This window comes from Zonotrichia leucophrys, chromosome 1A (genome assembly GCF_028769735.1).
Source record: "Zonotrichia leucophrys gambelii isolate GWCS_2022_RI chromosome 1A, RI_Zleu_2.0, whole genome shotgun sequence".
In the NCBI taxonomy this organism is placed as follows: domain Eukaryota; kingdom Metazoa; phylum Chordata; class Aves; order Passeriformes; family Passerellidae; genus Zonotrichia; species Zonotrichia leucophrys.
Genome location: NC_088170.1, coordinates 38,795,260 through 38,808,136, shown reverse-complemented (window position 1 = coordinate 38,808,136; position 12,877 = coordinate 38,795,260).

The window sequence follows — 12,877 nt, the reverse complement described above, 5'->3', positions numbered from 1 at the left end:
CGCTCATTGCTGTGCTTGGCACCTGCAGACAGCCCGGCCACAGCTGCCGGGCGCCGCGTCCTTCGGGAGACGCTGCTAATGGTCTTGTGTGGAGCTCTAAGTGGGCTGGGGACCTGAGGCTCTCCGAGCAGGAGAAGCATTTCACTCCTCTCTAATTAGACTGATTTCTCGAGCCAGAGCATTGGAGCATTGGTTCCTGGAGAAATAGATGGCCCTGTGGGCTGTTGGCCAAAACGGCTGCGGACGTGGCAGGATCCTCCTCGCAGGAAGCTGGGAGGCACTCTGCTGCACTGAGCCTTTAGCTACAGCCTCTCCCACACTTCACTGCCAGATGGACACACGCTGGCTCTCTTGTCCTCAGGGCACTCAAACCCCATGGCACAAATCAAAACATGTGACGAACGTGGCAGTGCTGGGTTGATGGCTGGACTTGATGTTGGAGGTATTTTCCAGCCTAAACGATTCTATGGCTCTGTGACAGGGGAGAGGTGTGAGGTCCAAGGGTTAGTGAGGTCTTGCATCCTCTGGGAAAGCCAATTTGGTGCCCAGTAGCACAGAAATGAGGGTGGTTTCCAGAAGAAGAGCAGCCATAGCTAGTGGAGATCAAGGGATGAGGGAAGATTATGTTGTGACAAACTTTGTTTGAGAGGTGGCTGGTGTTTATTGAACCACAGGTGGGTGGCAGCTTCGACAGGAAATTTCAGCAGAGGATATCAGTACTTCTGTTTCTGAAAAAGAGAATGAAAATTGACAAGGCTATAAATACAGCTATGTGGAAGCACGCTGCCTGGAGGACCTGGGCTGTGATGATAAATGACTGCTGAGTGCTATTTAGGGCACAGAGGCCTAAGGAAGTGCCAGCAAACTAAATATCCAGTCAAGCCTTGGCATCTTCACTAATGAGTTCAAAGGAGGATGGCAAAGGGCTCCAGGCTCCCAACTTATCCGGTGCTGATGAAGTCCCTGTGGTGGAAAATAGCTCTGAGAGGCATGAACTGCAGCAGTGTCACTGCAGAAACATTCCCAGGCAGCAGAGCTGGGGTTGTGAGGGCCTCATTAGGAGGCATGTTCACCAAACCGTGTCAAGCAGATCATCTGGCGTGGGCACGTGGCAGGGAGGTAGCACAAAAGGGGCTCTGGCACGCAGACTCGGTGGGGACAACATTTGGAAAATATGATGGGCATCAAAACCAAAAGGGGTTGGTGCGACACCAGGTCGAACCACCTGTGGAGAGAAAGTCCCGTGGAGCTGGGCTGGCCAAACATCCTGATCTGCTGATTTCTCCATGCCCACTTCAGTGCCTCCATTTATTTTTGCTAGCACGATCAGAAAAACCAAGTCACAAGAGGGTTTTCAAATCAGAATAATTCCCTGGCCAAGCACCAATAAAATTCTGACTTTTTATTCCCGCCTGGTATGTAAACACATTTCAAAGGGCTTCAGCAGCAGAGGAGAAGGAATCTCTAATCTGAGCCAGCTCCTGTGAGCTGGGAGCAGTGGCCGTGCTCGCTGGGCACTGGCTATTCTGTGGCAAGGCATCACTCCTGATCTGTGGGGTGTAAGGGAAGGAAGTGACTCCAGAATTTGGTGTTTGCACTTGCCTTGGGCTGCTGACATTGCAGCTCTGTCGCTGGTGGGCTGAACTCTGCAGTGTCCCCATCCTCCAGCCTACCCCCAGGCTGCCCTTTGGCTCTTTTGGAGGAGCCAGAGGAAACCAGGTCGAGGAGCTCATCTGGATTAAAAAATAACCCAGGGGAAAAAATAAATTTAAAAGGATTTTTTCAGCCAGATCAGTTCCCCAGCTGGGCTTGGCGAATGGACTTACGTGCAGCAGAGCTGCTAGCAGCACTGGGGTTTGGGGCCATTCCCACCAAAATTGTGGGGATTGTGCTGGGGATGGCAAGTGCAGAAGTGCAGGGGGCCTGGGCCACAGCAGCAAGGTGCAGCAAACCCTGCTTGGCCTTGCTGAGCTGGTACTCACAGGGACCATGCACATGAGGGGCAGAGCGAGGTACACATCTCTGAGCACGGGGGAAACTGGAGAGGAGCCAGCACAGGTCGTGGCAGGGTGATGATGTGGGCAAAACTGGGGTTTGCTGCCCTGAGGGTAGGAAAGGGCTGAAGAGAGGAGGGTAGAGAGGGAGAGTGCTGGCATAGAAGGCTGAGGAGGGACTGAGTGACTCTGCTTGTCCTGGTCCTGGCCACTTGTGGTGTTGGCCAAGGTGCCCTGAGCTTCCTCCCCTCAAACAGATCCCAGGGCTGGCTCGTGCCAACAGACAGCAAGGGCTGCAATGTGCTAACACTGACTTAGGGAGGCTGAGGACTATGAAATGGATTTAGTCCCCTTCTAAGGGCTGAGATCTGAGAAAAGATTTGCAAACCACCCCTTCAGAAACCCCTGTTTCCACAGAACTAAGAACAGGGCTCCCCAGTCTTCTGAACTCATCTCCCATGTGCTGGTGCTGTCTGTTTGCAGAGATGCACAGCAATGCCTTGCTCACCCCCAGCTCCCTCGCTCTCCTCTGGAATCCCCAAATACCTCCAGTTTATCACTCCAGCAGCATGGCATTCCCACAGGGGAGCAGGTGCCACCGTTGGCTAACCAAGGCATGTCACAGAGACACTGCTGCTCCCCTCCTTCTGGGTACACTGAGCACACAGGCTGGCTGGAAATGAGAGAGACCAGGGGAGATCAGCCCTCTGAGGAGTGTAGCCTCCCCACAGCTCCCAGGGAGGATCCACAACAGGGACAGAGTCAATTCTCCATTATCTGCAGCACAGGGAAGGCAGCTGGGCTCATGAAGAGCTGGCAGGAAGATGGAGGAGCTGAAGGGATACAGCAGAGTTTGCACTGTGTTTACACAACGTGTCTAAAACACGAGGCCAAACCATTTCACTGGGACCTGGCTGACGTGCAGCACTTTGCCCACGGTGACTGCTGCTGGAGGGAGAGCAGACACCCTCAGAGAGGCACCAGGACAAACCCCTGCAGGTCCTCCCACGCCGCTGCAAAGCCCAGCACAGCCCTGCAGGAGCAGCAGTGCTGCACACAAAGCGTGGTGCAAAAGCTTGAGGATGCAGTGCCAGCAAGAGGAAACCGTGCCTGGAGCCTGAGCCTTTGTGCCAGTCCTGCCCTGAAACTCCTCAGCTTGTTCCTAAATACCTGTGATGGGCCATGCTGGCCACCGCACTGAGCAGATGCCCTGGAGGCAGGAGAGGGTGACCAGCCTGAGGGATGTGTGGGCATGGAGTAGTCAGAAACACCGCCATGGCCAACAACAGTAACACAGATCTTGCTTATTTAACCCAGCCCCTACCCTAATTCATTGATCCATCATGCCTTGATTAGAGATTGGCTAGAAGGTGTTTGTTTTAGATTATACACGGAAACTCCAGTGCTTTTGAGGAAGCTCTGCTGTGTATCACACCCAGGTGTTCAAACACATGAATTGCATTGCTCAATATTCTTGTGTTTGGAGAAAATAATACCCAGCTTCTTTCTATCTGTGCTCTGTTCTCCCAGCCTCTGAGGTGCCTCAGGTAGCCTATCCAAGTGGTTCTTTGCAACCCCCAGGGCCCAGAGCTCCCAGAAAAGAAAAGGGGATCAGCAGAGGGGGTATAGCCAACAGACATCATTTCCTCACCCTTCTCCCCACCTCATCAATTTCCCCCATCCCGCTGACACTAAATGCAACTTCACCAGGCCTGAGCTTGTTCTGTCCTCAAGGCATCTGTGGTATTTTAGACACATACATGTTCTCCCCACCCTCCAGCCTCCGAGACCCATCTAAAGGGCTGAGGAGGGGGCTGCAGCCACCAGCAGCAGCAGCTCCCTCAGCTGCCACTTGGCCCTGGGTGGGCAAACACTTCCCCTCAGCACTAGCACATCTACTCAGCCTTGGTTGTGAGCAACGAGCTTCCTGCAAGCAATCTGGCAGCCCTGGGGAACTCAAACTAAAACTGAACCACAGAACATCACTCTGCCTCCCCACCAGCTGCAAGGGCCGGGGAAGACCTTTTTAAATAGAGTCTGCTGATCCCTGCTCAGTCTGAAGGAAAGCTCAGCAACATCTAAAAGCTGCCTGCTTTCACGTGCAAGGATTGTTCACTACAGGAAAAACAGGTTTAAATAAGTAAAAAGAAAAATAGAAGAGCACTTGAAAGGGAAATAGTTCTGCAAATTGAGACCCAAAGAATCCCGGAGGTATTTGATGCTTGAACAGCTGAATGAGATGCCATTCTGCAAGGCGAGGCATTCAGACTCATTTATTTATTTAAATTGGCATGAAGATGCTGCTCAAATTTGCTGCCTGCAGCCATGCATCAGCTAGGATCCAGCAGGCTGACAGAAGCACCTCAGGCACAGGGGGGTGCAGAGCCCCCCTCACTCAGTGCCTTCCTCAGGAGGGATTCCTTCCCTGAGGTGGGCACGGCAGCGAGGGTGGGCGAAGCAGGGGCAGCTCATCCTCCAGACTCCAGGCATGCACTGCCCTCCTCTCCAGCCATGGTTTCCCAGGTCAGGTGCAATTGCATGGGTGGTTCTTGGGAGACCCATGGGGATGGGGCCATCCTTTGCTCCCCCCAGGCTGTGACACTGCTGGTATCACATCAGATGCTGCAGAAACAGCCCAGCAGGAAGGAAAGCAATAATTCTCAGAGCGGTTTGGCCCTCGGCCAACAGTGTGTAAGCACAGCAGGGAAACCCAGCTCTGGGGCACCTGTGAGATGGGGCAGCCTGTGGCAAGTTTCCCCAAATTAATTTGGGAGTGGGAGTTAGCAAAAGGCAGGAGCAGCCTGTCAGACCAGTCCTTGGAGGTGTCGCAGTGCCGGTAACAGCTGTACCTGCCCAGGCAGGTCTGCAGGCTGCGGGTGGGATGCAGACCCCGTGCAGCGATCTGAAACTCTGCCTGATGGTCCAAACACGCTGTGGTCTGCTTACAGGGAGTGCCCACAACTTGTACTACTGCTTTCTCCACCCTGTGGTAAGCAGGGACAGAGAAGTTTTGGCCCTGGCAGGGGAGAAGAGCCAAGGGAAGAAGTCAGTAGCTCTGCTGAGCATTCTCGTTGCCGAAGCGCGAGGCCCCTCGCAGGGCAGGAGGGCTCCCAACACAGATGGAAAAGGTGCTGGTTCTGAGGGGTGGGTCCTCCAAATGCAGGACCCACTTTGGAGGTACTTTCTAGCCCCTTTCCTGCCCAAACAGAACTGCTGCAGTTGGTGAGAACAAATGGCTGTCAGGCAGGAAGCAGCAGGAAATGGGAATTCACTGCATGAGGTTGGAGGAGTCCACATAGGACTAGACCAACTCATTTTTGGCCACCAGCCTCTTCCTGGCCCCCCATGGCTCAGGATGTATAAAACACCTCAAGGGTTACTGCAGCCTGTCAGGAATGACCCTCAAAAAATCGGACAGCTAGGAAAAGGGGATTTTTGTTTCCCATTACCAGCAGGGCCTGAGCTCAGCTGCAGTCAGAGAAGAGGTTTGTTGGTTGAAGCTGGAAATAAAGGTGAGCTAAACCCAATCCAGGTTTTGTTTCACTGCATTATATTCCTCTCTTTAGGGCTCTGCTGACATTATATGTTGTTTTCCAGACTAGCGCCAGACATTTTCTGTGGACACATTCCCAGTGGTTTTCCAGATGAAGAGCTGTGATAAAAACCTGACCTATTATGTAGTAGGGCATTTCCTCTTCACCCTCACATATTCCAGGAATGGGATTTATTTGGGATATTTGCAGCTGTGAAGGAATGGCACCTGGGTAAAGCATCTCATGAATCACAAAAGGAACCCTCCACAATTAAAATGCAGCTAAAGAAAACACATGAAACCCGAGATATAGAACAAATCCCAGCTTGAATCATCTGGTTCCAAGACCTGCGAGGAGCCCATTGAGCTTAGCTAATATCTATTCACAACATGCAAGGAGCAAAGACAAACAGGGGTGGCCTGGAGCTAAAGTTACCCCGGCGCTGCTGTGGAGAGGACACCAGCCCCCTGCCCTGCCCTGCCAGCAGCCAGGGCACCCACCCTGCTCCCTCTGTGTGTGCCTCTCTGCTGCTGGCACCACGCTGTCCTCACACCGCAGAGCCCTTCTCCAGGCAGGGCAGGAACACCACAAATGGGAGCACACAGCCCTCTGCAAACTCAGGAGCTTTCTGGTGATGAGACCTCAGGCTTGGAAACCGCCTCGGTGCACTCCAGGCCCTGTGGCAGCCGGGCAGTGCCAGGGTGGGATGCACCCAGAGGGCAAGAGTGAAGCACCTTCTGTCCTCCCGACCCCCAGCTCATGTCTGGTGACATGACAGCCCCTGGCCAGGTATTTCTCACTCAAGAGCCTGTCTGAGGGGCACATGCAGCAGCCTCCTTCGCGTTCCTCCATGGAGGCGCCCCAAACACAGCAGTTAATTGTGACACCACACCCAGGAGGCGAGACAAAGGCAGCCCTGTGTAGGAGCATGCAAACCTACCCAAGCCCCCATGGCAGCCCGAAGTGACCCACAGGGATCAGCTGGCAGCTGACCCTGACATGAAGCCACTGCTGCCTCCCTCTCCCTGGCCAGGACAGCGCTGGTGCTGCCAACCAGCCCACGTGAAGCTCTGCTTGCGCTGGCACAGGCAGCAGGAGCTGGGCAAGCAAGGGCTGGCCATGAAACACTTGTGGTTAACCTGAGCCACTTTGGCAAAGCAGGTCACTGGCTGACCCAGGAATTTTGAAAGTGCCCAAGAGGAGGCCAGGCCTGCTCGTGAGGAGGCTGATGGTGACAGCAAGTCGGGTTCAGTTACCTTTTAACCCTGCTCAGCTGCAGGCAGCTCAGAGGCAATCAGATCTTTCAGTGTCATTTCCTTTCCAGGTCTCATTCTGCTTTCTGAATTTTGTGTTTCTGGGCAGTTGGGAATCTGCCCTGGCTTGGAAGATGAGCAAGTCTCCATTGAGGGCCCTGTGGGGTCACGAGCCCCCGTGCAGGCAGGGACTGTGGGTCTGAGAGCCTGCCAGGCCAGGCAGAGTGTGCAGCTCGTGGCAGCACAGCCACACTAGCCCTGCTAATAAACCATCACCCTGAGCAGGGTTTAATGGCTCAGGCAGGTTAATGAGCCTGGGAGAGCTGGTCTGGTTCACGCCTCACACGTGTGGCTCACTCAGAGCAGCCCAGGAGGGCACCACCATTAAACCAACGCAGCCACAATTTGCCAGCTTAGAGACTGCAGGGTCAGAGCAGTCCTGCTGAAGGTGGCTCCGTTGGCTCTCCTGCCTGTGCCTGTCACCCTTCCCAAGACAGTTTAAACGGTTTTCTCTTGGATGCTTTGATAAACCTCTGTATCTCACAAGTAATTCAGAAAAGAGCAATAAAATGAGATGTAGATAGGACAGGCACACAAGCTCCAGACACAGACAACAGTCCCCTCCTTGGGGGTCCCTTTAGAAGGGAAAGGCAGCTATTGGATTTCCAGGATGTCACTGCTCTGTGTCCCCCTCCTCGCCAAGGGTGGAGGAGCTGTGGGGGGATACAACTGGGGTGCAAGCAGCCTGCCAGCACAGTGTGGGCAGCCTCGTGTCCTGAGGGGCTGCCCTGGCTCCTCACTACATGTGAGAGATGTCCTGTGGGTCTTAAGGGATGTCTTATGGGCGCTGTAAGCACCTCCTGGTACCTGCATCCATGTCCCCTCTGCCCCTGGAGAAGGAGCAGTACTTTTGAGACAGCCCCACCCAACACTGATAACTCCTCTCCACAATGTTATCAAAGGCCTTATCAATGCATGCAGCTGGCACCTGGTTGCAATAAAATTGGTTTCAAGCCTGTTTTCTTTAGTTACCCATCCGGACGCACTTGCATCAGCCACGGGGGCTGGGAAAATCAATCCCCCATTCAGTCAGCAGCAGCTTAACTCATCTGGCTGCAGGTCCCACGGTGCCTTTGCCTGTGCTGGAGGCTGGATGGGGGAATGTGAGGGGAGCTGTTGTGCTCCCAGGGGAGGTTGGCTGGCAGTGTGAGCCAGGCTCACCTGGCACGGGGCTGTGCTTACCAGGGGCTGCAGGACTTCTGGCCCTACCCTCACCCCCTTCCCAAAGCCACTTGCCATGTCTCTGCATGTCTGCATGCCTTAAAGCCCAGCCTGTGACTTTCCGATAGATATGATCACAACAAGACAAGAAAAGATGCTGGGAAAGATGCCAAATCAAGGAAGCCTCAGAGCAACATCAAGGCCTAAGAGGGGAGGGCAGGAAAAGCAGAGAGGATGGCTGGACTGGGGCCTTGCCTGAGCCCTTCAAGGCAAAGATGTGGAGGCTGTGGTGGAAACCACACCATGGGAAATGTTTCAAAGCTAGCTCCAGAAAACATTGTGCCAGGAGCAATTCTGCAAGTGTATGGAGATGGCAATGGTTTAATGTGTTTCTCCTGTCTCTGATTTATGGGAGGAAGAGTCACAGTTCAGAGGTGTTGGGGCCATCCCCAAGCAACAGGCAGCCAGAGAAAATCCACAGGTTGAGGTGAGCCTGTCTGGTCCTGGCCAAGTCCCACAGAAAAGGCCCAGCAAGCATCCCTGCCTGGGTGCCCCAGGACAAATCTCTCCCACTGCTGGTGAACACCTTAGGCCCCCACAGCATGCACAGAAGAGTTAACTGCTGCCTCACCATGCTGCTTCACAGGGAGCTTCCTGTGGTTTCCCTCCCTGTTTTCCATCCGTGCCTTCATGACTGTCTCACTCATGTGCAGCCCAGGCAGCTCTTGGCATCCCTGTGGCTGCAAGCTGAGCACAGCTGCTGGCTCAGGCAGGGGCTGTGCAGCCAAGAGCCGAGCTGCAGGGACAGCCCAGAGCTCTGCTGTGGCTCAGCCTTCACACCGTGCAGAGGGTGTGGGCTCTGGGATGTGGCCATGTCCAGTCTGACAGCACCTTTCCCCCTTCTCCCAAGTTTCCTCCCTCAGCCCCAGAAGGTACTGACTGCATTAATCACTGAGATCAGACCAGGCTCTGGGTCAGAGGCAATGCCACTACAGGGCTGTGGCACTGGGGCTTTTCCACCTTTGTGAGCACTGGATATGGGCAGCATCAGACACACTGGGGAGCACCCCAGAAGCTGATGGAGGTGAAGATTCTTCTGGAATGAATGCAAACAGCAAAGTCAAACTCCTCTAGATTACAGGCACCAGACCAAAACCACCCCAGCATGCCATTTTCCTTCCTTCCCATGCTGGTGAAGTGACACTGACACACATCTCAGTATGCCCAAGGACATGGCCAGTGCTGCACTGGGTGGGCCTTTGAAAGAAAGCATTTCTTGACAAATCCCTGTCTGGGCTGTGGCTGCTGCCTGAGACAATGCTGGGAGGGAACATGCCTAGAGATACCATGACTGGTGAGTAACTTGACATGCAGGTGCTGGAATTCAGGTCTGCAAAAGGCCCTGCAGTGAGGATTAAGGACAGCAAGGCTGGAGAGAGCATGTGATGGTCTTGTCTTCCCCCTCAGCACCTCCATGGGACCAGGACTTCCTTTTCTGATGGCACAGCTCCATTTTAGAGGATTTGGGAAGTGTACCCAAGTGGCAAATGAGAAAACTCCCTTTGCCTCTGCCCTCCCCATAGTCCTTTTCAGCTCTCCTCTGGGAGCTCCCAGCAGGCCAGGCCTGCAGCAAGGGGGGATGAGAGGAGCACGTGAGATGGGGAAGCTGCAGGCCCAGGGAAGCACCGAGGTGGGTCAGTTTAACCTGAGCCTGGTTTGGTGGGGAGGAACACAGTGAGTGCCTGCAAAATTGCAAACCAGGGGCTGGAGGGGGTGACAGGTGATAGCTGAGGGTGCTGGGTGTGGAGAGAGAAGTGCAGTTCACTTTTCTCCAGTTTTTTTTCTTTTCCATTTTTTCCCCTCATGTTGTGATAATTATGTTTGTAAAAGCAAATTAACACTCAAGTGTGAAGAGCAAAACTCAGCCTTGGGAAGGAGGGAAGGAGCAAACTGCCTCCCTCCAAGAGGGCATCTGCCTCTCCTTGACTGCAGTGACAGCTCCATGTATCCCCAAGGCTCCCAGACATTCCTTTGGGGTACACATGGCTTCCAACGTGTTCCCAGAATCCTTCCAGCCCCTGCTGTTGCATTGTTCACAGAGATGTGTTCCTTTTCACTTCACCTTCACCTTTGCTTCATCCAGTTCTGCACACTGGGGGGAAAAAAAAATCCTCAGGCTTATCTGGTTTCCAGAGCCAAACAGTGATCACCTGCTGGTTCCTGTGTCCATCACTGGGAGAGCTGGCAGGTACTGACCCCCTGCACTCCACAAGGTGCAGGCTAACCCAAGCTCAAGCAGTGAAAAGAGCTCGAGAAACGAAGGCAGACAATATTCTCCTTTTTTGTTTGTTGCTGCTCCTGAGGGGAAGACATCAGAAAACACCCAGCCAGGCAGCATTTCTTCCACAAGAAGGGTTTGCTGTCATACTCAGAGCAGGTGATTCAGAACAGGAGCATGCAGTGACATCAGGATTCTCAGTGCCCTGATCTGCTTATATTCGATTGCTGTTAAAAACCTCCTCTGCCTCGCTGCAGAGATGCCTCTGAAGCCACTTCTTCTGTTTTTTACGGTGGAGATTTTTATCAAACTTATGTTGAAACATATTCAGCGGCTGCAAACCGAGCTTTTGCTTCACCTTTCCAACAAGCCACCACTGACTTGGTATTACTCACACTTCTGTGGTTCTTAGAGGCAGTGGTGGGAGCTCTCACACATCAAGTGGTCTGAAACTCTACCACAAAATACAGCTCCATGCTAAAGAGCTTGCAGGCTGGAGAGGCATTAGCAGGTACATGTGGTGTGAACTGGGCCTGTCAGGATGCCAGTGGCAGCAAACACTCTTTGTCTCCATGCCACTGCCCTCCTTTGCCCTCCCAGCTGCAGAAAAACTGGATTTTTCATGCTGCTCTGTAGTAGGAGATGAGGATGAAATGCAATCTCTCTGCCTTTAAGATCGCAAACTGAAAACCAGCCAAATGCTATTTGCATTTCAGCAAATAATCCAAGGAGCAGGGCTGCCAGAAACCCCTAAATGAGAGCAAACAGTCCTTATCTGGCAAAGTTTTATGTTACCTAACAGCAGTGCAAGTTTAAGGGCATTTGTTTGTTTCTGTTGCACACAAGGCATCTTTTCTGGGCGGATCCTGCTATTAGGGTTAGTCTCTGAGTATTTGTACCAGCACTTGTTCAACTTCCCTCTTGCTCAACGACAGCCTGATTGCAGGAAATGGTGGTTGCCAGTGACTGTAATTTTCTTCGGATACAAGGCCTCAGAGCACTCAAGCAGGAGATAAATATCATTGTCTCAGGCCGTTTGCATCGTGACTGATAGAAATGTCACTTTGTTGTTCCCTCCCTGCCACCAGCAGCGCAAAGTGAACAAGGGCATCGGATTTCAAGACTGGTTGGCTCAAAGGAGAACTTTGTTTGCAGAGTCTAGCTCCAAAGGGCATTAAAAGGACTCTAATTCCAAAGCGGGGGGGGAAAGACATGACCTTTTGGGGCTCTTCTGGAGAAAGGGCGACAGTGAAAGTTTGGCTCTGCCACCATTAACTCTGCTCTGTAACTCAGTGCGAAGGAGTTAACCACATGTCAGCGACTTGAACTCAGAGAGACCAAGAATCACTAACCAGCATTAACCACGGGGTGAAGAAAAGCTGCCTAATAGCAACTGAGCACATGCCCTTGGGTGCAAACCAGGTTCACCCAGAAGTGATGGAGCAGGGCCTTCCCATCCCCTGCCTCTGGCTGGCAGGTTGGAGCTACCAGCTCCGCCGGGTTTGTAACACCCAGCGTACGCCTGACACCCTGCCTGCAGGGCCTTGCCCACACCAGCCAATTTAGGACTGCCCAAGAGGAAGAAAATAGGGCACGTCACACATCATGGCCACCGAAATAAGAGAAATCCATACAGAACAATATTTTGCTTCAAAGCCTTGTACCTGACAAGGCAGAAGCATGGAATGAGGAGGCGCAAATCGTCACAGGAGTGAGAGCACCACCTTGGCTTCAGCTGCACACACAAAAGTGTCTCAGTTAGTAAACAGGCTCAGCTGTGGCTGGCTGCTGTTTTATCTTGCTGCTTCCATCAGAATTCATTTGCATGCAGCCGTTTGGATTTTTAGACCATTTAAGGTTAACTCATTGCAATATGTTAATCGGCTGTTCTCCCCGGAGGAGCAGCCGCCGGGGCTTAGGGAGCGTGGAGAGCAGGAGCTGCTCTGCCAGCGGCAGGGTGATCATCTCTGCTGCGTTCGTGCCTGGGGTTGCTGCATGCCCAGGACATCCCTGCAGTGTGCTCAGCTACTTCCTGGCCTTACCAGCCCCACACATCGACCTGAGCTCAATCCCTCTCTCTTGCCCCCGAGAGGAGCTGGAAGCATCACAAGCCAAGCCAGAAGGGGTGTTTGGATGCCATGCAGCCCACAGGCACACATGAGCATTCCCTTCCTCCCTCCCCTCTTTTAGCTAATCATGGAGCTCATCTGAATTGTTTTGCTATAAAATCCCTTCCTTGCTGCTGGTGCTGGGTTGGGTTGAAATTGGCCAGTGGATTCAAACGGTATGGTGGGCGGCTGATAGACAGGCAGATAGACAATATGATTGTGAGAGCTTCATTTCTGTAAGGCATCGGGCTAAAAATGACTCCTTATCCCAAGGGAGCTTGTCCAGCATGTCTCAAACCAAAGTATGCAAAACAGGGAGAAAACACTCCACAAACAGCAATGGTTACAGCGCTAATTCAAGATTAACACAGTCAGTTTTCTACCCTACCACAACCTCTCTGTCTGGCCTCCAGCAAATCACATAACTTTTCTAATCCTCTGTTTCTTTTATGTAAAACAGCACCAAAGGTTTGGGGTTTTACCTTTAGGA